Source organism: Ischnura elegans, chromosome 11 (genome assembly GCF_921293095.1).
Source record: "Ischnura elegans chromosome 11, ioIscEleg1.1, whole genome shotgun sequence".
NCBI classification, from domain to species: Eukaryota; Metazoa; Arthropoda; class Insecta; order Odonata; family Coenagrionidae; genus Ischnura; species Ischnura elegans.
In genome coordinates, this window is record NC_060256.1 from 20,348,977 (window position 1) to 20,372,829 (window position 23,853).

A 23,853-nucleotide genomic window follows, 5' to 3' on the forward strand; every position below is an offset into this window, starting at 1 on the left:
AATTGGACATAACCCCTAGTAGGTAACTCTGTCAGTCCTATTCAACCTATTAAAAGTGTGAGAAATTATTATATCATACATTTGCAAAATTAATATCAACAAAGCTAACTCACCAGCAATCAAATTTATTAGAAAACCAAACGTATCAATCAAAGAATCATGTAATCATTTCTTTAGAGCACCAGATACATCTGTTTCTGAATATGGTTGATGTTGAATTGATATCAGCAGTAACAGTATCTTATAATAATATATTATCGTCCTATTGCGATAGCAACAATACATAAGACATGTGTCAAAATGTTTTGTATAAAATGTTGATTGAGATTATTAAAGTTTCCGTCGTAATTGCAAAAATATCGGTTATCTAGCTGCACTCTACTGACGTATGAATATACGGAATACAAAACCGTCTAAGTTCACCAGGCATAGTATAGATCATACTATCCACAGAGATTACATAAACAAAATATACCTAGTCCATAACAGAAATAAGAACATGTAACTAATTCTCTAAGGCATTGAATCCGGTTGTGGGTCCGTGAGGGTTTCATCCAACTTACTCACCAGGAAATATAATCATTTGTTATTACTGAAAGACTTTCGTTGTAATCATTTCACTTCCAAGGGAGATTTTTAAAACTAGTTTTTTCCAGTATCAGGAATAAGTATCATAAATAGATGTAACTGTATGGATAAAAAGGTACTAAGTGTGTTATTTTGTGAAAAATTTAAAATTAGAAACTCATATTTAGAGTGCTTTATTAGGCGGCCATGGGCTTATTACAGGAGAAGAATGTTATCTGAGAGTCTCTCCGATGGACTTAAAAAATACCGAGTGCATGTATTTCAAGAATGAAAAACTAATTATTTGGCCAGTGAACCTTGGGCCTCCACTGAAAATATCTGTTGCTCACAGTTAGCATTTCTGAAAATTTAAATTGACGCAGTAACAATCATGAAATATTAACGTAAGCAAACAAAACAAAGAGTGCAGGCTGAAAATAGTGGAGACCACAAATACAAGACATGTTGAAAGGGAGTTAGAGGAAGAGGTTTTAAAATATCCCGAAGGTATATGACGAATGTGATTAGTGGCGGAGAGGAGCTTACTTTGCTCTCAAAAGATGACGAAGGAAACGCAGTAGTGACCTCTGGGATTCGTAGAGTGATACTTTTTCGTTGCACGATGAAAGAAATGACCTCTTGCGAGGGATGGGCTGCATTCAAAGGCCGTGTGAGCGAGGCGAGATGAAAGCATAGTGCATCCAAAGGTAAAAACATATCCGCCCTCAGGTGGAGGCTAGTGAAGGTAGAAAATGGATGTTTTTGATACGGTTGCTTTTGGATAAGGACTCCACTCCAATTCGCGGAATCCATGCGTGAAAACGGATATCATATCGGTGGCAAAAGTGCACGAAAAAGATACTGCTAGGGTTACTTAGGATGCTGCTTCCCTGTGCTTTGCCTTTTTGACTAACATCATGGCTACTTCACTTACCGTTTAGGAAGGGACTGTACTTCAAAGTCACTTCAGGATAGTGATTACTGTCGGTGTATGATGAGCCAATGAAGAATAAGTCTTTAATGTTTATTTCAAATACAACATTCAAATGCTGTATGCGTTTAAATACCACACCAGTTGTAATAATCGTCTTAATGATGACTCTAGTTCCTGCATGTAGAATATGCATCGGATGCACTCCGCTCTACATCTCTTTTAGGGCTAAAAGGTATTCATAATTTTTAATGAACTTAGGAGAGAAAATTACGTTGTTTAGTGATAATTAACAATTGTTATAGTCTTGTTTTAAAATCCTTTCAATTGAAATGTGTAGTACCTTCTCATTACGAAACCTTGACATATACTAACGAATTTATTGATGGATGTATTATTGTATACTGCTTCTGGGTGTCGGAAGACGAAATTTGGAGAATATATCTACTGTTCTATACTATAATATACTACTATATATATGTACCGTATTTGATATGCTGCGAAAATGAAATAGCCGTCTCATTATATATCTCGGGAAAAAGTACGAGGCCAAAAAATTGTCTGAAGCTTGGTCAACATGCCCGGAATTACTGCAAGAAAATACTCAATGATGATATTAATTTATAATAATTGAAGAGTCGATGGGACGCAAAATATTTTCCCTTATTTTCAGAAAATCCTCCATTACCAAAAGAAAAATTAAAATGTTCCGTTCAGAGTGCGTTTTCGGTGTTGGATGTTATGAATACGGCAAACTCACAGAAGAGGTGTGACTATAAATTTTATGACTGTAAACTGACGGTAACTATGAAGTCATAACGTTATCAGTTGATTTTTTGTTTTTTTTTTTTTTACTTTCGACATTTCAAATTAGTTAGGTAATACTAAGGATTGCTTCCGAAATGGACTTCGACAAACCTCGACTATGTCGCTACAACTTTTATCGGAAGCAAGAATATATAAGAGATACGGGTTTGTTGTGGTATCTATAATGAAGGCTTTCACATTGTGATTCTGAGTTCAACTCTCGGCAGTGGCGGAAAATTTTCGCAGACGCCTGCTTGATTACTTAGTGGAGGGCCGGGAAGTTCACCTCTCTGTCCGTTGGATGGGACGTTAAGCCGTGGACCCTTGACGGCTTTCATTAAGAGTAGAGCAATGCTCCGTCCAAAGTGAGTTTTCGGTGTTGAATTTTATACGTATTGGTATCCCTCCAACCCTACGTCCCTATGTACGTCACAAAATACCTGAAGTGTCAGTCGCCTCCTCCAAATACCATAGCAAGAATCCGCGAGGATAGGATAGTCTTCCCTTAGTTAACCACGTGGCTCAACCAGTGGATAAATTCTTTTTGCCACATTCCTAGCTACTCTCACTGGAAATGAAAAGGTAATGCCTTTGAGGCTAAAATAGGTTGCACGGCACCGTGACTTTAACCAGTAGCGGATCCAGAATAGGCACAAGGGGGGAGCTAAGAGGGGGTTAAAATTACAGCAGTAGATAGTGGGGATCGGAAAAAATCACCATTCCATCTTGTGAAAATTGGATACCCAATAGGGGGCTTTAGCCCTCTTAGATAACCCATAAATCCCCCCCGTAGATCCACCACTGGCTTTAACAGCCTCCCTTGCGTCTTTTCATTCAAATCACAGAAAATTAGATAGTGGTGATCACATGCCATTTTCATTAAGCAAAGCATGAATGCAGCTTATTTGGTGACTTTTTACCATAAATTTCGTCTCATTAAGGCTGAGTGTTATTGGCTTAGTTGTGCTCTAAGAACCTATATTAACTTTTAGGCGCTTCGATCATGTAATTAAGTACAAAGACGTAAGGTTGCCTAGTATCTAACTTGTAATATTCATATGTTCTCTCGAATAATCTCTTGTTAAAATAAACTTTAAGATGATATTACTAATATAGCCTCCATGCCAACATTCTCATTCGCTCAGTACCTCAACCGGAACACTGGTTTCAATTGGTGAGGGTAAAGCTCTTGCTGTAATAATTCGCAGGGTGAAGTTCACACCGGTAACCAGATTGCATAGGAGCAGTCCCTAACTACGAATGTTATTCTTTTTCCTAGGCTCGTCAGTCACAAATGTAAACCCACTGTGAAAATTAAATTGTTGTATTTGCAAAATTTAGCTACGCCACCCAGGAACTTTTCTACATAATCGTCGTTCCGACTTATGTTAGATGCTTTTCGTAGAATGTCAACCAATTCCTAGGAAAGATCCGACATAAAAATGTGGTGCTATATTTATTTGAATTCGCAGGGGTGCCTCTAACTACGAGGGTTATTGTTTTTTCAAGGTCCGATTGGTCATAAAAATAGGTTTCGTAGAAAATTTAACAAATAACATTTAGCCACACGATCCACCTAGTTATCTTCGTAATCCTCTTTAGGACTTACAGGTAGACTTTTGCCGTAGCATAGTAATAATTTTCCAGTGTGCTTGTGGTACAAGGTAGCCGCGTGTACTCCAAGCCAATTCACGGCTCTGGTATGCAGCTAGGAAAATTCCTAGAAAAAATCGGAAATAAAAATGTGCTGCTATATTTCTTTGAATTCGCAGGGGTGCCTCTTACTGCGAGGGTTATTATTTTTCCAAGGTCCAATTGGTCATAAAAAATAGGCTACATAGAAAATAAAAAAATAACATTTAGCTACACCATCCACCTACTTATATTCGTAATCGTCTTTCGGATTTACCGGTAGACTTTTGCCGTAGCATGGCAATAATTTCCCGATATCCTTGTTAAACAAGATAGCCGCGTGTACTCTAATCCAATTCACAGCGCTGGTCTGCAGCCTGCTGTCCGTGGCAAAATTCAGTCCTCTTAGCCATAGGCCCATGTGAGGAAAGAGGTGAAAATCAGAGGGAGTCCTCAATACAGAAATTGGCCGCGTAGTGTTGATGACGACGCGTCACGTTCCACGCGCAGCAGATTCTATTAAGAGGTCGAGGCATGGAGTGAGGCCGTGTGTGAGAGCGGGTCCTCGTCATCATTGCTCTTTCTCTGAGAGTGCTGCAGGTCGTGTGCCAAGCGTTGAACGAATGAGGCCAATGGCATTTACTCCCGGCATTCCCACTGTGGTTTTGGGGGGGGGAGGGGGTTTGAGAGACGGGTCCCGGGGCTGGAATTATCCAGGATCGAGGCCACCGGAAAACTCGACTGCTTCCGGATTCCTCTTTTATGTCCGTTTCATTCCTGGAGCCAGGGCGCGGGAGTGGATTCTGGTTTCTCGCGAGAAAATCTCGCAGGAATTTCATCGCAATGGATTGCGGGGTAGGCCTGAATTTATGTCTGTTAATTTGGCGTGGTATTAGAGTGCGGATGATTTTGATTACTAAAACCCCAAGAAACGAAAATGGTTTTTGATCGATGTTTTTCAAAGTGTTATTCCAACAGAGTAAATATTCAGGTCATCATCTAACACTAGGAGAATGGCAAAGGCCATTTGAACCATTTTTAAAATTCAAATAAAATTTTATTTTCGTAAAATATGTTTAAAAATTTGAAACTCTTTCACTTTCTTAATTTTGGTCCAAAAGTTGATAAATTGGCGTGAACTTAACTATGATGTTAGTTTTTTAATGCGGGGTTGTAGCTAGAAGGACGGCTGGGGGTCAGTTGAATCATTATCTAGGAATTTCTATATTTTCTATATTTATTAACATATTACTATATTTATCGTTTACTCTTCCAATAGCAAACAAGGTCAAATAGGGCTATTTTTATGCATAGAATTTAATAGATATCATTATCAATTCGTTTGATTCCACCACTTATATTAAATACGGTATTCTCCTATCCGCTTAGAACTGGATTCACAGAAGTCGCCACTTGCGTCACATAGAATGGAAGAATAGATCGATATTTCGATACCTTCTCTACACAAACCCTCAGCAATCGCCCACCGAATCAAATCCGCTCATTTAGTAGCCCTAGTAGTACTTTGTGTGGGTATCGATTTGGGCGAAATGGTATACTTGCATTGTCATCATCACTGGTCGTAAACGTCCACTTGTGGAGCCAAGAGTGGGGACTCAAAATTAATCTGAGCAAATGCATGTCGGTACATTTTTTGCAGAATTCGTTCAACTATAACTATGTTTATGCTGCGGATGGTATTGACATAAAGGCAACAGAAGTACCTGGGAGTTACGATAACCTCAAACCTCACGTGGGGAATACACATAAAAAATATTGCGGCATAGCCCTGAAGAAATTCGGATTCGTCAAGCGTATTGTGGGAAGATTTTCGGATGAGAAAGTGAAAGAAAGGTGATATTTCGCTCTCGTCCGACCGCACCTTGAATATGCAGCGAGCGTATGGGATCTGAAGCAGAAGGACTTAATCCGTGAACTGAACAAAATACAAAGGAAGGCTGCGCGGTTCGTCAAAAACCGCTTCGAGTGTGCAGACAGCGTTTCCCAGATGGTGAGCGAGTTAGACTAGGAGCCGCTGTAGACTCGAAGGCAGCGCGCTAGGCTTAGGTTGCTTGAACAATTGAGAATGGATATCTTTAAGAGCGACACGGAGAACAATATTAGAGCCGCACTATATTTCCAGGTCCGATAGAAGCGATAAATTAAGAGAGATATTTTGCCGAGGATAGATATGGGGATTCGTTTTGCCCCCAACCATAAAGGATTTCCATATATGCTAGTCGTAATTTCCTTAGAGCACTTTCTTTTTATTAGCAAACGGCAGGTGTCCTAACATCCCCTGCCACACGCCTTTTAGGTGGCTTGCGGGGTATTATGTAGATGTATACCTAAGATTGGTATTACGCAGATCTATATTCAGTTCTCTTATATGTTTATCTTTTCACATCTGCGTATAACTTCTCTTTCACATCCTTTTTTTACCAATTATTTACATATATTTTATTCGAGGTCTTCCTTTTCCGTTCTTACTATCCACTTATCCCTCGAAAATTGTCTTCATCGGGTCATCATGGCTTAAGATGTGTATATATAAGATTTATATGCGTCTATAAGGTTTTTTGCGTCTTCTTTTCAAGGTTTTCATGAGGCTTCTTCTCTCTGTCACTAATCTTAGGATTCCTCATTACATACTCAGTCGATCCATTTGATCCTCCTCATTCTTCGGTAGCACTACACTTCGGAAGCTTCAATCATTTATTTACGCACTGCTGTCATCGTCCGAAATACTTGCAAAGTGCGTCATGCGCATCATGCGTGCATTAGAAAACTTTAAAGCTGAGTTATGAGGAAAACGAGAATTTCATGAATTCCTATCTGTTGTTTTGTATGGAAAGTTATTTCTTTCATTTCCTTCTTGCTGGCATGAGAGCGTAGTCGAGTCATTCCATACTTGGTCCATGACCCCCTTGTTTTTCCTATAATTCCTTGCGTGGCTTTTCATTTCTCTCTCCATTCTTTCCCCCGCCAGCTGGATGAACCGTTTCTTCTTCTACTCTCTCTCCCTCTCTCTCAGACATCTTCTCCGTGCGATGCTTGCGACCATCTCCTCATATCGTGCGTTTTTCCGACATTCCTCCGCGCCTACCTCTCCTCCCTCTTTCAAACTCTCTGGAATCCTCTCAAGAATATATTTCTCCACCTGGCTACGCTGAATCAGCTAACTGTGTCTAAGCTTGAAATCGGCTGACTTCGGAGCTATTCCAGACTATCGCCCAAAAATCGAAATTCGTTTGCTGAAAAGAGAAGAGTAATATTATTATAGATTTAAAAAAATAATTTAAGAACCCAGGTTTTAAACTAGAACTAAAAAAAAGAAAATTGTCCACCCTTCCAAGGCCAAAGGTCTCACGTTTAAACTGTGCGTATGAAAAATACTACGAATTCAAAAATAAACGCTCTCCATTTTCATTAAAAAGTCTTGAAAGTAGAAATTGCATCATGTGAGTTGGCGTCCATCTTGAGGTGGCATAGACCTATTCCAAATCCATCAAATCAATTACTGAACTATCGATATCTCTGCCTTCGTGTTCCTATTTTTCGTCATTCATTTCTTTTTTAATCTAAATTCCGATATGAAACTGAATGATAAAAGTGACTGGAAAATATTTCCTCCCTCTTGTACCAGGCCTTCTCCTTCAACCGTAACTTCATGGGGATTTAATCGATTGATTGGGGATTTGGGTGGACTTTCTCCCCGGCACCTCCAACTTAAATTGAGAATTCCCACATTATATTTTGATGGTATGAATAGATCGGAGAGCGAGGGAATATAGTGTGCGTTGGGGTCACAAACATTGCAACTGAGAAGCGGTCACAAACATTACAACTTTTTACGCCTTCAGACCAACGGATACAACGTTATATACCTACACTAAGGACAAAGTTCGCTAAGAAAATACATTTACCATAACCGTTCTCCTAAAAACATACGTTTTCTACGGGGAATAAAATTTCTTTATATATGAACCAGAATTTTGTAATTACAGTTTATCATTCCTAGAATATTACGACGTAAGTGGCAGAGCTCGTTAATAAAATTTAAATTTTTTTCTCTATTTTTATTTTTTTTGTTGTCTACGGACATGATTCATTTGTCTACTGACATGACATATGTCCAAGGAAACGGCAGCAGAGGAATATGAGGCGGGGCATGATACCCCGCAAGCGCGTATAAGGCGTGTGGCAGGGGGTGTTAAGACACCAGCTGTTGACGCATAAAAAGGAAGATCTATAAGGAAATTATGGAGAGCGTTTATTAAAGTCCTTTAAGGTTCGGGGGAAAAACGAATTCCCACATCTATCCGTTCGGCAAAACATCACCCTTAATTTATCACTTCTGTCGGACCTGGAAAGAAAGTAGTGCTCTAATATTATATTCTCCGTGTCGCTCTTAAAGATATCCATTCTCAATTGTTCAAGCAATCTAAGCCTAGCGCGCAGCCTACGAGTCTCCAGGGGCTCCAAGCCTAATTCGCTCACCATCTGGGTAACACTGTCATTGATTTAACATTGACGAGCGTGCTGCGCCCGCTCCCAGCGGGCTTCCCCCGCTCTTTTCAATGCAGGTCCACAGAGTGATAGGAGCGTTTCAAATTTTAAAATGTAGAAAAAAAAGGCAGGGTCTTATGTACAAATTTAATTGGAATGTTCATGTACAAATTGAGGTCAGAGGACCTCTTTAAACACAACATTGGAAGTAATTACACTATCCTCTGTGAAACGCACATGATAGCTCATACTTACGTATCAACAGGAGACTTGAATGTGGAACCAGCCGTATTTTGATAAAAGTTATTTAAAGAATGCGAGATATTGTTGCAAATGGACGAATGTATCAGTTTGTGCGCCGTTAACGCCAGGAATATTTACCGGTTTTTGTTTTTTTTATTATTTAAAAACCAATTTTAGGAAATAATTGCATTATTTAGGAAGTAAGATATGCCGTCGCATGTTCTCTGATAAATTCTGTGCATTTTGGTACCTCATTTGTAGATTTTGGTGCGTGTAAGTTGAGAAAAAGGTATTTATACAGTTGAAATAATATAGAAGATCGTTGCGTGTGTACGCACTTGCGTATAGCAAAAATGTCGTGTAGACGAATACCCCAGCAAAAAGATTTGCTCCAAGAGGATTGTGTAGTATAGGCCCTTTATGTATATCAATAATGTACTGGGAGTGCAAGAGATTTGACTACCCGGTAGATGTTGTACTGTGAGACGTAAAAAACGGTAATGAGAAAACGACACAAAGGACGAGTCGGACACAGCTATAAGTAGCACTAAGAGCTTTGAGACTATGAGATGCACTAACTTTGGCTGCAATACGTGCTGCCGTTTGGGAATTCATAGCGGACAGACAAACAGACATCGATATTGCTGCTGAAGATTCTCCTGGGGGCCTCTTAATATGTTGTCACCCACCGTGAATTTTAAAAGGTTGACAGAAGTCATATAGCTGAAAGGCAGGGTGGTTCGAATTTCATGGATAAGTAAGTTAGTATCAAATTAACCGAAATTTCATTTCTTGGCAATGTGATTATCGAATACATAACTTTTAAATTCTATTTCAAGTTATTTTAAATCTGTATTGATTTCTATATTTCCATGCTACCATTTTTACCATTGTCCTTACTCCATTTCCGTAGATAATCATACTTAGAATACTATACACCTCAAAGTTCTTCCACAATTTCACGGATAGCGTGTATGCGCGGCGGCTGGAAGAATATTTATTTCAGGAAGCAAGAAACTTAACAAAGAAAATCTGGATGGAAGTATGAAAGGCGAAGGAGTTCGAAATCGTCTAAAAGCAATGGGAGAGAATTTCCTTTCTTTTTCTTTCTTTTATTTAGAAAGGCAAAAAAAAAGAAGAGATAAGCGCGATATCTCCTTGGAACAGCTTACGGAGGAGGAAAAATGTGGAATGGATACGGATTAATGAAGCCGGAGAGAGGAGGAGAAAGTTTTAGGCCCCTTTGGAGAGATAGCGCCGCGGTGGAGGGAAGGGAAAACAAGTATTGTGTTGAGGGGGGTGCCAACTCAGTTTCCAAAGCCTGCGGTGAAAGGGGTAAAAGAGAAGGGGAATACAAAGTTAGAAAATGGAGACGAAATTATTTCAGGCGTGCCTGGGTGAGGGCGCAATCGACAGTAGCTGGAGATACCATATGCCAGCTATAGCCTGCTCTAAAATGGAATGTTGTAAAATGGTTGCACTCGCCACGTTTACCTTGCGTGTGGAGTTTCATTTAGGCGAATACATTCCACCCAAGGGAAGAAATACGCCTAGGAATTTATTTTTTTATGCATGGAGGCATGTATAAAGGCTTTAAAGAGTGCGTTGTTAGTTTACTATTCCCAGGGGACCACCTGTTTTTTATTTACCAATTTTATTAAGTGATAATGACTATGTAACTATTTTATTAGGTATATAATGTTACTTTGATGGCAAAGAAAGAATTTATGTGCAACTAAAATATTATGATATAAATGATCAAAATAATATATTTATCAGACCGAAAGGCTCTTATTGATAACCCAATACTGAAAGGAAAATTTGTAATCTAGGAATGGTAATTCTTTGGATGTGTGTGTTGGAAGATGGTACTGTATGTTTTCAAAACTGAATATGAAAATCGAGGAACCTCTTCTACTATTCTTCCATTTCTATATTTCTATGTAATCTAAGTAGTTTCATTTCATCACTCAGTTTTGCTACTCATGCGTTGATTATTAAAAATACAGAGTTTCCATAACTCATCCAATGGATTTTGTTAACCATTCATTTAATACTAACATGGCGACCTCTAGATTTATATAGGCCGCCTGTGATTATGTTTACACGAATTACTTATATATAAATTTAAAGTATCATGCAATTATTTCCAGGCGTGTAATTCGCGTGAAGTATTCAGTGGAATTTTATCGATTTACTCGTGTTGCGTCACCTACGTTTTAACGGATGACTCGTCCATCGTTATTAGAGAAAATTAATAGGTTTGAGTGAGCACAATCTTTACATTTGAGCCGTATTATATTCAGACTCTCTTATTTGTTTCACCCTGATGAGAATGGACGCGTCGTCCGATGGAGGTACACAACTTTTTAAACCGATGGAAAATCCGAGTAACCTTTTCTCGAATACATTGTTATATTTATCCATTTAAGTCCCAAATACTGAAGTGATATTCATTGAATATCATTTTTTTCGTTTCCGATTAATTCTCAAATGAAATCTGCCATATGACTGCAGTGAAACTGTCAGTGTTGGCCATCATGATTTTAATGAGATCTCTTTTGTTGTAAATAATTTCAATTCGCTCGGAGAGCTGTTAATTGAAATGAAAAGAACACTTTGTTTTACTTTTTTTTTGTTGGAACAAAACCCTATTGATTTGAAGAAGGAGCGCCCGGTGCATAATACGGAGAGAGACACGCTGGCGAGTGAATGGTTGATGTTTTGCTTCGAGAGTGAAATCAGCGACGGATTGTGTGGAGGGGATTCAAGGGGATTACTTCTGGGATTGATGGTGAAAGCGGTCACGTGAACTTTTCAATCCCCTTTCGTGATGGATGAAGACATTTCGTCGCCTGTAGTTGCGCCTCGGAAAAAATCTCCCGACAACAGACAGTGGGATGCTGCTGCCTGGGGCACAAAAGAGCAGAGAGTGAATCGCTGAGGTTGATATTGTCTGCGTCGCTCGCTTAATGATCCCATTGCGATCCCCTTTGGGAGCCCATTTCTCCAAAGTACCCCTTTGAGAATATTTGGGAGTGAATTTTGGAAACGTTTGAAAGGTTTTTCACCCACATATATTGCCAAACTCTTCATAAAGCGTTGATTCAAGCTAAGGATCTGGAATCTGGAGGATTTAAAACATAATGTATTTGAAATTCTCTGAAATTTGACTGCAGAATAACTCGTTTGTAAAAACTCTTCTCGGGATACCGCGCGGGTAAGATTAAATGAGAGCGCCGACGTTTCGGGTACCGACTCGCTACCCATTCTCACGGCTACTGGGTAGCGAGTCGGTACCCGAAACGTCGGTGCTCTCATATAATCTTACCCGCGCGGTATCCCGAGAGGAGTTTTTACATGTTTTCGCCGGGAAAGTGTTAAGTCTTACATAAATCGTTTGTGTTTACGCAGTGTTTGTGGAAATTTCAGTTAATTTTAATTTGCGACAGTCTTACGCTCAGTATTTATTTTTCCTGAACCTTAAATATTTGCACCAAATTTTCATGAATGTGCTCAAGTGCCAAATTGGATTGCCTGACATGAGGGGCAAGAGAGCAAAGTAGACAGCTGTCTTCTTTCCTTCCAGGAAAAATATATTCACTCAGATTTAACTCACCTCTCGATTATCTATCGGCTTGAAATTGTTAGAACTGATGAGATCCTGATGATAATACATTCTTATACTATTGTTGTTTCTTCAAAGACAGAATAATCCACCACTCTCGTTAGTATTAACGTTAACGTTAGTATTATTCGCTAGGCTGTAGCTTAAAATTGACGATTTAAGTCTTCGCAAATTAATTAAAGGTAATGTGGCTCTACCTATTACGCGTCCGATTATGAGTCAGAAAACTCCAGGTTTGAAACTTGGCATGCTGCAAACTTTTTAATCATATTTTTATATTTTTTTATAGAACTTGGCTTTAGGCATCTTCCATCGCTTTATCGCTTTAGGCATGGCCATTTCGCTCGGCTATTTTGCGCTTTTTAATGCATTTGTTTTGGTGCCCTCATAGGCCTCACTAATTTATGGAATTGAATTGAGAATCTTCTTGCAGTTGAGAATACAAACATAAAAGTAAGGAAAAAATTCATCCGATGCTACATATGGAACATATTTCTCTATAAAAGCGAGGTTTGAACGTTGACAGTAGCATGGAAGCCAAAAATGGAAGCGTTTGAAATGTGGTACTACCGAAGAATGATGAAGATAAAATGGATTGACCGTGTGAGTAACCAGGAAGTGCTAAGAGGAAGTAGGAGAAAAGAGGAACGTGTTCCAAAAACCTTGAGCAGAAGACGGGACAACTTAATTGTCCACATTATGAGGAATGATGGCCTGATGAAGACAATCGTAGAAGGACAGGTGGAAGGGAAGAAAAGCAGAGGACGGCCCCGAATAGGTTACATAGGATAGGTTATAAAGGATGTAAAAGAGAATAAATACGTCGCAATGAAAAGGCCAGCTGGGAAAGTAAATATAGAAATGGAGAGCAGCGTCAAACCAATCATAGTATTGTTGACTAATGATGATGGTGATGAATTGAGAGAACAATATTGCAAGATTTTAAAGCATAAAGTTAAAAAAACACGATTTAATTATAAGTAAAAAAGTATTACGAAAATAATTTTAAAATATTTGAAAACTCACATCTGAATTCGAATGAAGAAAATGAACCGTCCTGTCTGGGCTCATGGTCCCACGTTTACAATTTATAAAGGAAAGAACACATGTTCTAAACCAAACACGTGGGGCACATCAATTTTAAATTCGGAAATCAAATTGTTTCTCCGTCAATGTGTATTGCAGTGCCTCAGTTAAATATACAAATGATGGTGTATTTATGTTACTACAGTTCCAAATATAAAGTAGATACGCATCCCATTTTTGGCTTTGAACATGTATTCTTTCGTATTTGTAAATTTAAACGTGGAACCTATTTTTGGTTCTAATAAAAACGTGGGTTTTAAATATATATTTTATTTAGCGCAATATATTCAAACTGTGTTGGAGTCGACAACGAAAAATAATTAATGAAATAGACCGAACCGAAAATTAATGAAAAAGACCGTCACTCTAAAAAAGTGATTTTCAATATTCAACGACAGAGAGTGAATCTTATCCCCGCTCATCTAAACGGGGGCGGGTCAAACTTTCGCTTGGCGGAGAGTATTGAGTGTCTTAATTTTTCAGTGATGATTATCTCCCTCCGTAAACGCCATGACTGATTAGCGAAATCCCGCGGAAGCAGTGGCTGTGCTCTCTCAAGCGCTCATCGCAGACTATTAACACTTCATCAAAGCACTGCGCATGGAAATGCAGCCCTTCGTGCGAAGCGCGTTGCCAGCCGCATGAGCAGTCGGTTCCAATGGGGCTTTGGAAGTCACCCCAGCGAAGGGACGTTGGATAAATATTTGAGCATCACCGCCCGAACTGGCCTGCCGCGTTATCCTCCTCAGTAAATCCAGTTATGGCTGGCGGCGGATATGCGTTTTTCTCCATGGTTGCTCATGTCCCCGTTCGCATTAGGTCGAAACTGCCACAAGATCAGTCGCAATCAATCGAGTCATTAATGAAGTCCTGTCAGAAAGCGGGAGTGAATTCTGTCATATTCATATTTTACCTTGCAAGAAAACACGAGGTCTACACCTCGTCAGTATACTTCTTCCTAAACTCTTTCTACGAGTTATGTAAGTACCTGAACTTATAGTCAGTGGCGTAGCCAGAAATTTCGTTCGGGGGTAGGTCCAAAACAAAGGGGGGGAATTTTTTGAAAAACAGGATACTAATTAATGGGTTTTTAACTAATTTGAGCACTTTTTATAACCGAAAAAGCTAAATTTTTTCAAGAAATATTTTGTAAGTTTTTGATTTTTCAATGTTTTGTTTTCTTTTGTAAAGGAAAATATTTTTTTAATGTTTCGGGGAGAGGGGGAGTTGGTACCCTCTGGACCTCTGGCTACGCCACTGCTTATAGTCTATTCGTTTGGTCGTGGCCCGTTAATGTTAGAACCGACTAAGAGTTCAAGGGAGGGTGCACTTGTGGGAGGAATATTAGAGGGTAAGGAAAACTTCTCTCTACTGCCGGTTTTGGAGAGAGGAAATTAATGAGCGCATGGTCAACATGGAGGTGAACGCTATTGGGGAAAGATTTCTACCCCAGGTTGAGTCACGGAAGTACAAGGTATTTTGCAAAGTACTGTAATGCAACTGGAACTGAAAACAGCAAAAGCAGTGAGGTTGGTTTGCAAGATAGAGCGAATTGAGTATGAAATGGGAGGGATAAACAACTTTCACCAAACCCACAGGGGGAGCTGCTCAAAATAATCGACTAGGCCAGGTCGAAAAGATATTTCTGCGCGTGATCCACGACACAGGAAACAGTATTTAACGGGGGGAGAAATAATTTTTCATATCGGTACGATTCGATAGCTTCTATTTGGTATTGCAATTCGCATCTTTGGAACGTAGGCTGATATGAAAGTGAGACTACATTATAAATAATTATCTTATTACTTCAATATCATTTTATTTTTTAGTGCCACCGTCCTCAGGTCTAAGACGCATAACGTGGGATATTCAAACATGGCATCAAAATATGCGAAAAAATTGGACAATCAATACGTTGGTTTTACGTTCGTTCACCTCTACGCCCACTTTATCCTCTATTTTTTTTATTAAACATCATTAATAAGAGCGGCTTTCTTACGAATTGTTAAATTAGCTTCATAAAAATGGGTGGCGCATGCAAGCAGATAACATTAATACTTTAAAATAAATTTTGAGCTAGCCCAGCTCTATTATTTACATGTACGCGTAGAACCGCATTTAAATGGCGTATGTGCAGAAACTGCTGGCGTTTGTTGGTTGCCATGTGTGAAGCTGATCGGGTCGATCCTAATATATGCGTTGGCATACCGTCGATTCTATTTCAATTTAAGTGTTTCATTATTTCCGGGATGAATATGCTCATGAATGTCTCTCAGATAACTTCCCGTGTCAGTTGACCTGTACTCTCCGACGGTTTGACCACTGGTTGTGTTTTCGTCCTCGGAGACAGAGTGTTAGGCCTTTCTCATGTCAATGACTGCACCGAAGGCATGTTTCCGAATAGCTTAACCCGAGAGTAAAATTCACCAACTAGTAAAAAATATTCATTAAAAATTAGCGCATATTTTTACGTTGTCAGTTAAATGTGATGTCTGTGTGAAGAAGAAACTTAAAATTAGTAAAGGAATATACAATGAAGAAAAATTGAGCATATAGTAACTTTGTGAAAATATTCATTTTTTAAATATTTTTCTTTTTATGCCAATATGGTCACTATTGATTGTTTTTATTATTTTTTCTGCTTTGCACTTGAATTTGGTGATAAAATTGTTTATATCCGTTGTATTTTTAAATAATCCTTTCACAAATTTTAAATATTGAAAAAAAACACTGCTAATTTAATTAGGTACCTATGATTAGAAGGAGGTTAAGACGCATGAAATGTAAATATAAAAATAGCAAGTTGTGGCCGTGTTTGCTTTGTTGAGGTACTTGGATTGTAATTCCAAATGTCTTTAAAAGAGTATTAATTATTTTCTATCAGCCTGGACGTTTATTCCATTTGAATGAGGAGCAGTATTGAAAGGAGGAATGATTTATTATCAGCGACAATGCACTTAGAGGAAAGCAGTAAATTGATACCTGTGAACCATGAAAACAGTTCGCGGTTGTCATGGTTCACGGATATCCCTTCACATTACCAACCGTGTTCAAGATCGGTCTCCGCGATTGGCTGAGATGGAATCCGGTGTCTCAATACATCTCCTTTCTCTCCTGTTTGATCTCGATTGCCTCCTTAACGACTCTGTCCTAGTATGTGCTAGCTCGGCACAGTATTATATATTTTTATTTGTGATCTATAATATCCGATCTATTCTTGATCTATAATATTCCCTGCCTAAATTTAATGATTCGCCGTGAATGGCACGTGGAGGCATTTCTTGCGTCTCTGGAATCTTGAGTTTGATTTGGAATTCGGAGGAACGTGAGGACGAAGAGACGTTGTGATGTGGAGAAGGAATGCCGGGGGTGTAAGCGGCGCCGTCGTCAAGGAGACAGCTACCCCCCTCAAGCACCTACGATCATCTGTCGCGCAGACTGACGGATTTCCGGTCGAAGGGAAGACGGCCACTCAAGACGGCGCCTCAAGTCACCTCCGCGGCTTCCCTCTCACGCCCAGACATCCACTTGCTGCTCTGTCATCAGAACCGGCAAAAAAACATCCCCTCTCTCTCTCTCGATCGGCAACTTTTGATTCTCGTGTGAGAGAATGTCCTCCAACACGGCAGTCACAATGCTAGGTTCACCTGAGAACCTTCGTTATTAATGATACGGATGAAATAAGAATTAGGTTTTCTGTAGAAAATTCCAAAAAAGCCTCAAAAAAGTTTTTCAAAACTAAAAAAATAAAATCACTGGCGCTTCTATTGACTGTGATTTTCTTCGTATTCATCCAATAATAACCTTTACACAACCCTAGTTTATTTTAATGCTTTTATGTATAAATACTACACAAGTTATCGATAGTAATCGTGAAATTCATTTTAGATGTATTTTATGAAAAAAGTTTTTTAGTGTGACTCCCCATTTATACACCTGTCTTGGATGTATTCCATGACCAAATATTTAATTGAATCTAAGATTTTGGGATAGTTTTGTGGAAAATAGATGTAGTTTAATATTTTTCATTTTATAGCCGTTTACCATCATAATCGGAGTTTTCAGACAAGAAAAACAGAATGATTGAAAATATTCTGCTTTCATAAAATAGTTTCATGACGAAAAATTACGATATTCTATCATTCTCACCTTTTGGTTGATTATCGGGCCTACTCACCTACTCGGGTGCCTCTTCAGTTACATACAGCAACAAAATTGAACTTGAGATCGCTCAAAATTGCCATTATTATTTAGTACTTATTTGATTTTTCTACTCGAAGCTCAAAGAAATTTAAATGAATTATTCTCTTGATGATTGGTTTTCGAGTTCATTCCGCGTCCACTCATTATTATTGTCGAAGTAAGGTTTTGTAATGCATCAAAAGTTCGTAATGTGAGGCTCTAGATAAATGTATGTGGACATAAACTTGATCAGGTGAATCAGGTCAACGAATTGACAGCACATTAAAGGGAAACAGATTCAACAACTAAGAAACTAGGAATTGAATTGCATTAGCAAAGGAGGCATTCATTAACAGGAATGAGTTTATGACAGCATCGTTACGTGAGAGCTTAAATAAAAGGTTAGTGAAGAGAATGATCTGGAGTGCAGCGCTTTGCGGTGAGATTTTAGATGAGATGTGGAGGAGACAGAGGGCTTGGGTTGAAGGATAGAGCGGGGAGTGGATGTTGAAAACAGAGTTGGAAGGACAAAAGTCGGATAAGTGGGGGAAGGGTAGGAGAAGAACAGAATATATATACAGAATGAAAGGGATTATTATAAGGGAAAAATTATAAAGGCTGTATTGCTATTTTAAAAGGAATTTTCTAGAAGTGATTGAAGACGATCTTGAAAACCCACCTTAATAATTGAATTCTTAGAAATTGGTAGATAGAATAACAGGTAGCATACACAAAAATGTTTCGTTTATCCTCATTATTTTATTACTAACCGACCTAGGTTCAAAAATTTATGTCATTTTAAAGGACATAAGTAAAGAAATAACGCTAGACACGTGAAATGAACATTAAGTGTTGAAAATAATAATAATATCCGGTATCATCCCAAAACATATACAAAATAGTTTCAAAATACTCAACCTTCATCCAAATACATGCATCAAATTGCAAAAGGCTGCAATAATTTCAACCTGTCGTATCACGAGAAAGTTTCTCAACGTAATTCAATGGTAGAGTGTTACTTTGGTGAGAACCCGTGCTCTTTCCATTAAAACAACTTAGTGAAAACTGAAGAAAATTTAGGAGAAATAATAATATATTTTCTATTCATTACCTGGGCGCACATATTTTATCTCCGTCTCCTGTTTCACTGCATGTACGTACTTACCCTCAGAATGCCACTATCGCCGAAGTGATGAAAGCCAGGCGAGGCATCCTCGAGATGAGATGAGTTTGTAGGTGTGCGACGGCGGAGAAAAAAGAGGCGATTCGCGCTACAGTTTATCGGCTGGCGCTGTGGGAGGGGCAAAAAATTTGACGGGAGAGGAAGTGCAGTCCCTCCCGCTTTGATGCATCGCACCTTCCCGGGCGTCAACTCCACTACTCGTCACTTCCTCCAGTAGATACACCCCTAATACTCATTTCATTACGGGGACGCACGTAAAATATATGATTAAAATATATGATGGGTAATTTATAATGCATGGTGCGAAGAAGTTAGTTATAGAAGGACGTGAAGGAAATTAATTTTTATCTAACTTACGAGTAGATGACGATATTTTGTGAACGTACGTAGCAGCTAATATTATCACGGTAATAAGTTTACGTTGTCCTCACACTGTTTTTATTAACTTACCTAGGTTCGACGATATATGAATCGCTAACTGCAGAAAGGCATCATATTCAATTTGGGCGATTTATCTTTTTTCTTCTCTAAGTTGTTGTTAGGTGCAAGACTTAACGTTTCATACTAATAAGAAACATGTTATGGAAACATATGCTCGGTATTATTTGCATAACATGTTTCCTTTTAGTAGGAAGCGTTGAGCCTTACACCTAGCGACAACTTATATTACAAAGATGAATTTCCCAACTTGGCCATGATGCCTTTCTGCTGTTAGCGATTCAGATATCATTTCCAAGGAAGTAAAAAAAAGTTGCATAAAAAACATGACATGAGGCATTTAAAAAACACTTAAGCATTTTCATTTCATATCTTTCAATTGAGAACTTCAACGAAAGAGGCATCCACATTATTTTGAAGGAAATTCGATTTCTCACCAATTTTTTGCTTCATATTTGAAAAGTTTCATTTAATTTGAGTGTTATTCCTATTTTACAAAACCCATACACTGCACAGTATTGTCCCGAGTGCCGGGGCAATACCCCACACCATTTGTGGCAATACCGCTATTTAAGGTATTGCTCCTAACTGGTGATGATGAAGGATATTGTATTGACTGTGGGAGGCAAACAAGTATGGAGAATGTTAGTAAAAGTTTTATTCCATCATCAAAATAAGTAAAACATAGCTCTTAGTCAGCTGACATTAAAATTAACACAATACCAACCACTTTTACCCCCCTCCCCCAACATCGTAGTTCTAATAAAAGTGAGCTAACATAAAATTACAATTAAAGAAAATCTTTTTCTAGTTACCTTACGCCCTGCACGCTATTTCCCCGTGCAAGGTTTACGGAATTCCCCCAAAACGACATGATGCAGCATTTTCAACCCTATCCTAAAATAAGAACTATATAGGACTAGTTTTTGGTATAAAAAATAGCCCATGATATGGGCTTTTAGAAGCCACTAGTTTGAATATAGTCACTAATAAAATGTTTCCCTTACCTCAGTTCCAGTTAGTCTGCAAAATTATAAGAAATGTTGACAAAACAGAAAAACTTTCGTCGCATGCACTTGTGTAATGGCAGAATATTCCCTGATTGTCTTAATCGGTTTCACTTTCCTTCCGCTATTCAGCAGTACTTCCCAGCGCTAACTACATACTCCAGCGGATCTAAAATTATGGTGCACGATATTGCTCCTCCCTACGGTATTACCCCGCTCTCCCCTACCACTTTTCCTAACCCAAGAGGAGGCCCAATTCCGTCTCATAGTAGACTTATTTTTGTTGCCACTTCAGTCGCATTTTAATAGGTTTTCAAAAAATTCTGCGGCACGGTAATGAGTGGAATACGATCCAATTTTTCCAATATTTTGCAATATAATTTTGCAACTACGGCTAATTCAACGAATGCGGCTGAGTAAATGCCCAACTAAACTTCAATACCGTATGTTTTGCATAATGGCGTCAGTTTGCTGTCATACTTTTGCATAAGAATCATGGATGCCTGCTTGTCCACGATAATTTTTTCTATCAACGAAGCTGCGAGTCTAATATTTACCTAAATCCTGATTTGTATTCATTTACTATTCCTTTTTCTATGAGCATTAATTGTTAAACCTATAGTACGTTTAAGGAAAGCCAAAATAAGGTTGGACTGGCGGGATTGATGCGTGCTTCTGCCTTCATTTTAAACGATTCCACTACGCCTATTGCAATCAAACTAGAGTAGGTACCTACTTGCTTTCGTCCAAACTACTCTCAGAAGTGCGTTTTAGCCGTATCCAAGCAGATGGCGCAGCAAACGGAGCGAATGGGCTTCTATTGTTGATTATCCATCTCGTTAGTAATCAACTCCCTGCTGCGGGCAACCACACTTTCACGGTAATGTGTGCAGCATACCGCCGCCGTTACTTAGTTGGTAATGTGGGAAACGTTGTGAAATCACGACGAATAGTTTATGTCTAATAAAATTATCGGAGCATTGTAGCAATGCTTTCATCATTACTTTCGCTGGAAATACTGGTCTCCGTTTTGGTTTGATGTTATTTTTAATACAAAATCCTGAGGGCTGAATTTTCCGCTAGGAATATGTAACAACGACAGTTTACTACGTTTATTTTTACAATAGAAGAATTAATGTACACATTTCCTGGTTGTTTATATACTATACGCCTTTCACAATAGTTTCAAAAGAAAAATATATTCCATCCTAGGGCGTCATTTGTAATCTGATCTCTTAAAATTTGCAGTGTTTCTTTCTTGTATCTTCTTCTTCCATTAGATATCATTTTCAATGCCAAAGTATTTCATTCTTACATTTCGATTTATGGTTGGAGGCCAGTTCAAGTTCATATCCGAGTTACACAAAATGAAACGTTAGTTCGCGTTTAGTTCGAAGCATCATGTTCTTGCGAATTATCTTGGTTCATTTGGACACATTTTGATTGAGTTCTTTTTTAGGCTCCTTACTAATGTAAACCATTCAAGAGGCTGGGGCTTCATTGAAAGAATTTCTTCGGACAGACTGGAATATTCAACAGCCAATATAAAATTAAACATCAGGTAGTTAGAGGGGGAACACTTGGTGATACAATGCCGAACTTTCCTTCAGAGCCGGTTGAGTGGGGGAATCATCGAAGATGGTACAATATTCAATATTCGAAGTTTTGATTGAAATTATCTAATTATTGAGTTTGAATATGGATGCGGAGGGATCTCCATTTCGTTAATCAATCTTTTTCTTTCTCTCATTATCCGTCCCAGGTTTCTTTCGTCTGAGAATGCTTTCCGAATTCGGAAAAGATTCAATTGAGTGAATTTCGTTGATTGACGGGACGGCGTACCCAGCGGCTTTGCCATTATGATGAGAGTTCATCCCTTGTCATAAATTTGATAAAAAAGCAGTCAAATTCATCGGGAAAATTCTTGTCAATTCTAAGAATAGTATTATAAGTGGTTTATATGAATTATCATAAGAGTAAATTTCTATTCCTTTGGCTATACGGGCCTTTGCGCAGATCACTACGCTATCTAAGCTCCCTGGTTCCCATGGCAATTGCAAATCTAGAGAGGTCCATAGTTCGATTCCCGGTTCAGGAAATTATTTGTCATGACAATTCATGTAAATTTCACCGTCTTCCGCTCGGCAGATTCGAAATATTAAATATTAATAGGAGTATGTATTTAGCAGATAATGCTTATATCGCTATATTTTAAAAGAATCAAATCACTAACTGGCGTTTAATTATATGCTATTATTCTATTTTAAGGTTTCTTGGATGAGTAGGTATCTACTTCTTATGTCACTACTTTTTTTAATAAAGCAATCCGAGTATCGATGAATATTCATCATCATCATAAATTCTTAGCTATTATTGATGCCAATATAGAAATATATATCGTATAGGCGTCTAATAATTAATGAAATGTAAAGAAACATTGTTCATACATTTTATCTTTTTGTTTTTTTCGCTTATGTATCTTATTAATTGCTAATAATAAACACCTGATAATAATTATTATTAATTGAATCTCGGATCTCGTAGTTTAAGAAAGAAACGGCGTAAGGGATAGATGTTCATCCAAGAAGTCAAAGTACTGCTCCAACCTTGGGGCATAATTATGTGTGGGCCATAAATTTTATTCTATAGCCTAAAGTACTTGCCATTTTTCTTTCTCTAATCGGTATCTTTTGTTGTACGACGTGATATCCATGTGTCTTTCCTCTGATGTGGGTATGAAAATTAAACTTAATGGAGGTGAAGTATTTAAATAATGGGATTAATGGTGGATCACGGTTTCGAATACCAGGTAAATCTTTCGGCCAACTCCATAGGAAAAGGAATAGGCCTTCCATGCTCAATTTCGTAAATTATTCATGCCAGTGTCTTAGTCTGGAATGAGTTTTACCCTCACCAATCCCAACAAACTATGAGGTTGAATCATTGAAAGAGTGGCAAGAAAATTGTGACGTGTTTGTCAAAATATTGTAATGTTTTTAATTAGGTATTGTGAGTTGGTTTTGTATTTTCTAACCATTTCTAGTATTTGCTTTAATTGTAGTGATACTTTGGCAAACTAAGCCAAAGATTATTCATATTAAAATGTGAGGTGAACATATTTACTTTTCATTCTAGTTATAAAAAAGTTAATATGATGACTCGTTTCTCCTATGCATTCATACATTTTAACGATATCTTCGATTCAATAATATTTAAAAAGTACCTTATCTACTATTGGAGGTGGAATTCATACTCATAAGCGTGACTTAACTTGATTAATTGGAATGAATAAGTTACTCTTATGTCTAAGGTGAATAATACTAAGCATACTAAATCCAACTACCAAATAAATTGTATAGGAAAATTGCCTCCTATTACATAAAAATGTCTTAGACTATTGCCTATGACAATCGAGAGACCAGTTCCTGCGATATTTCCCCTTGACAATTTTCGGTAGGAAAAACCGTATTGGCTTTGAAAATGACAGTTATGCAGCAGATACAGCGTTTAAATCTGTATCATCTAAATTTATTTGTTTCTGGTTACAAGGAATCTCCCGACACCAGGTTGATATATTGTGAAGAGCTGAAAGACCTTCGGAAACACCCCATTTTAATTTGACGGCCCGGATAATAATATA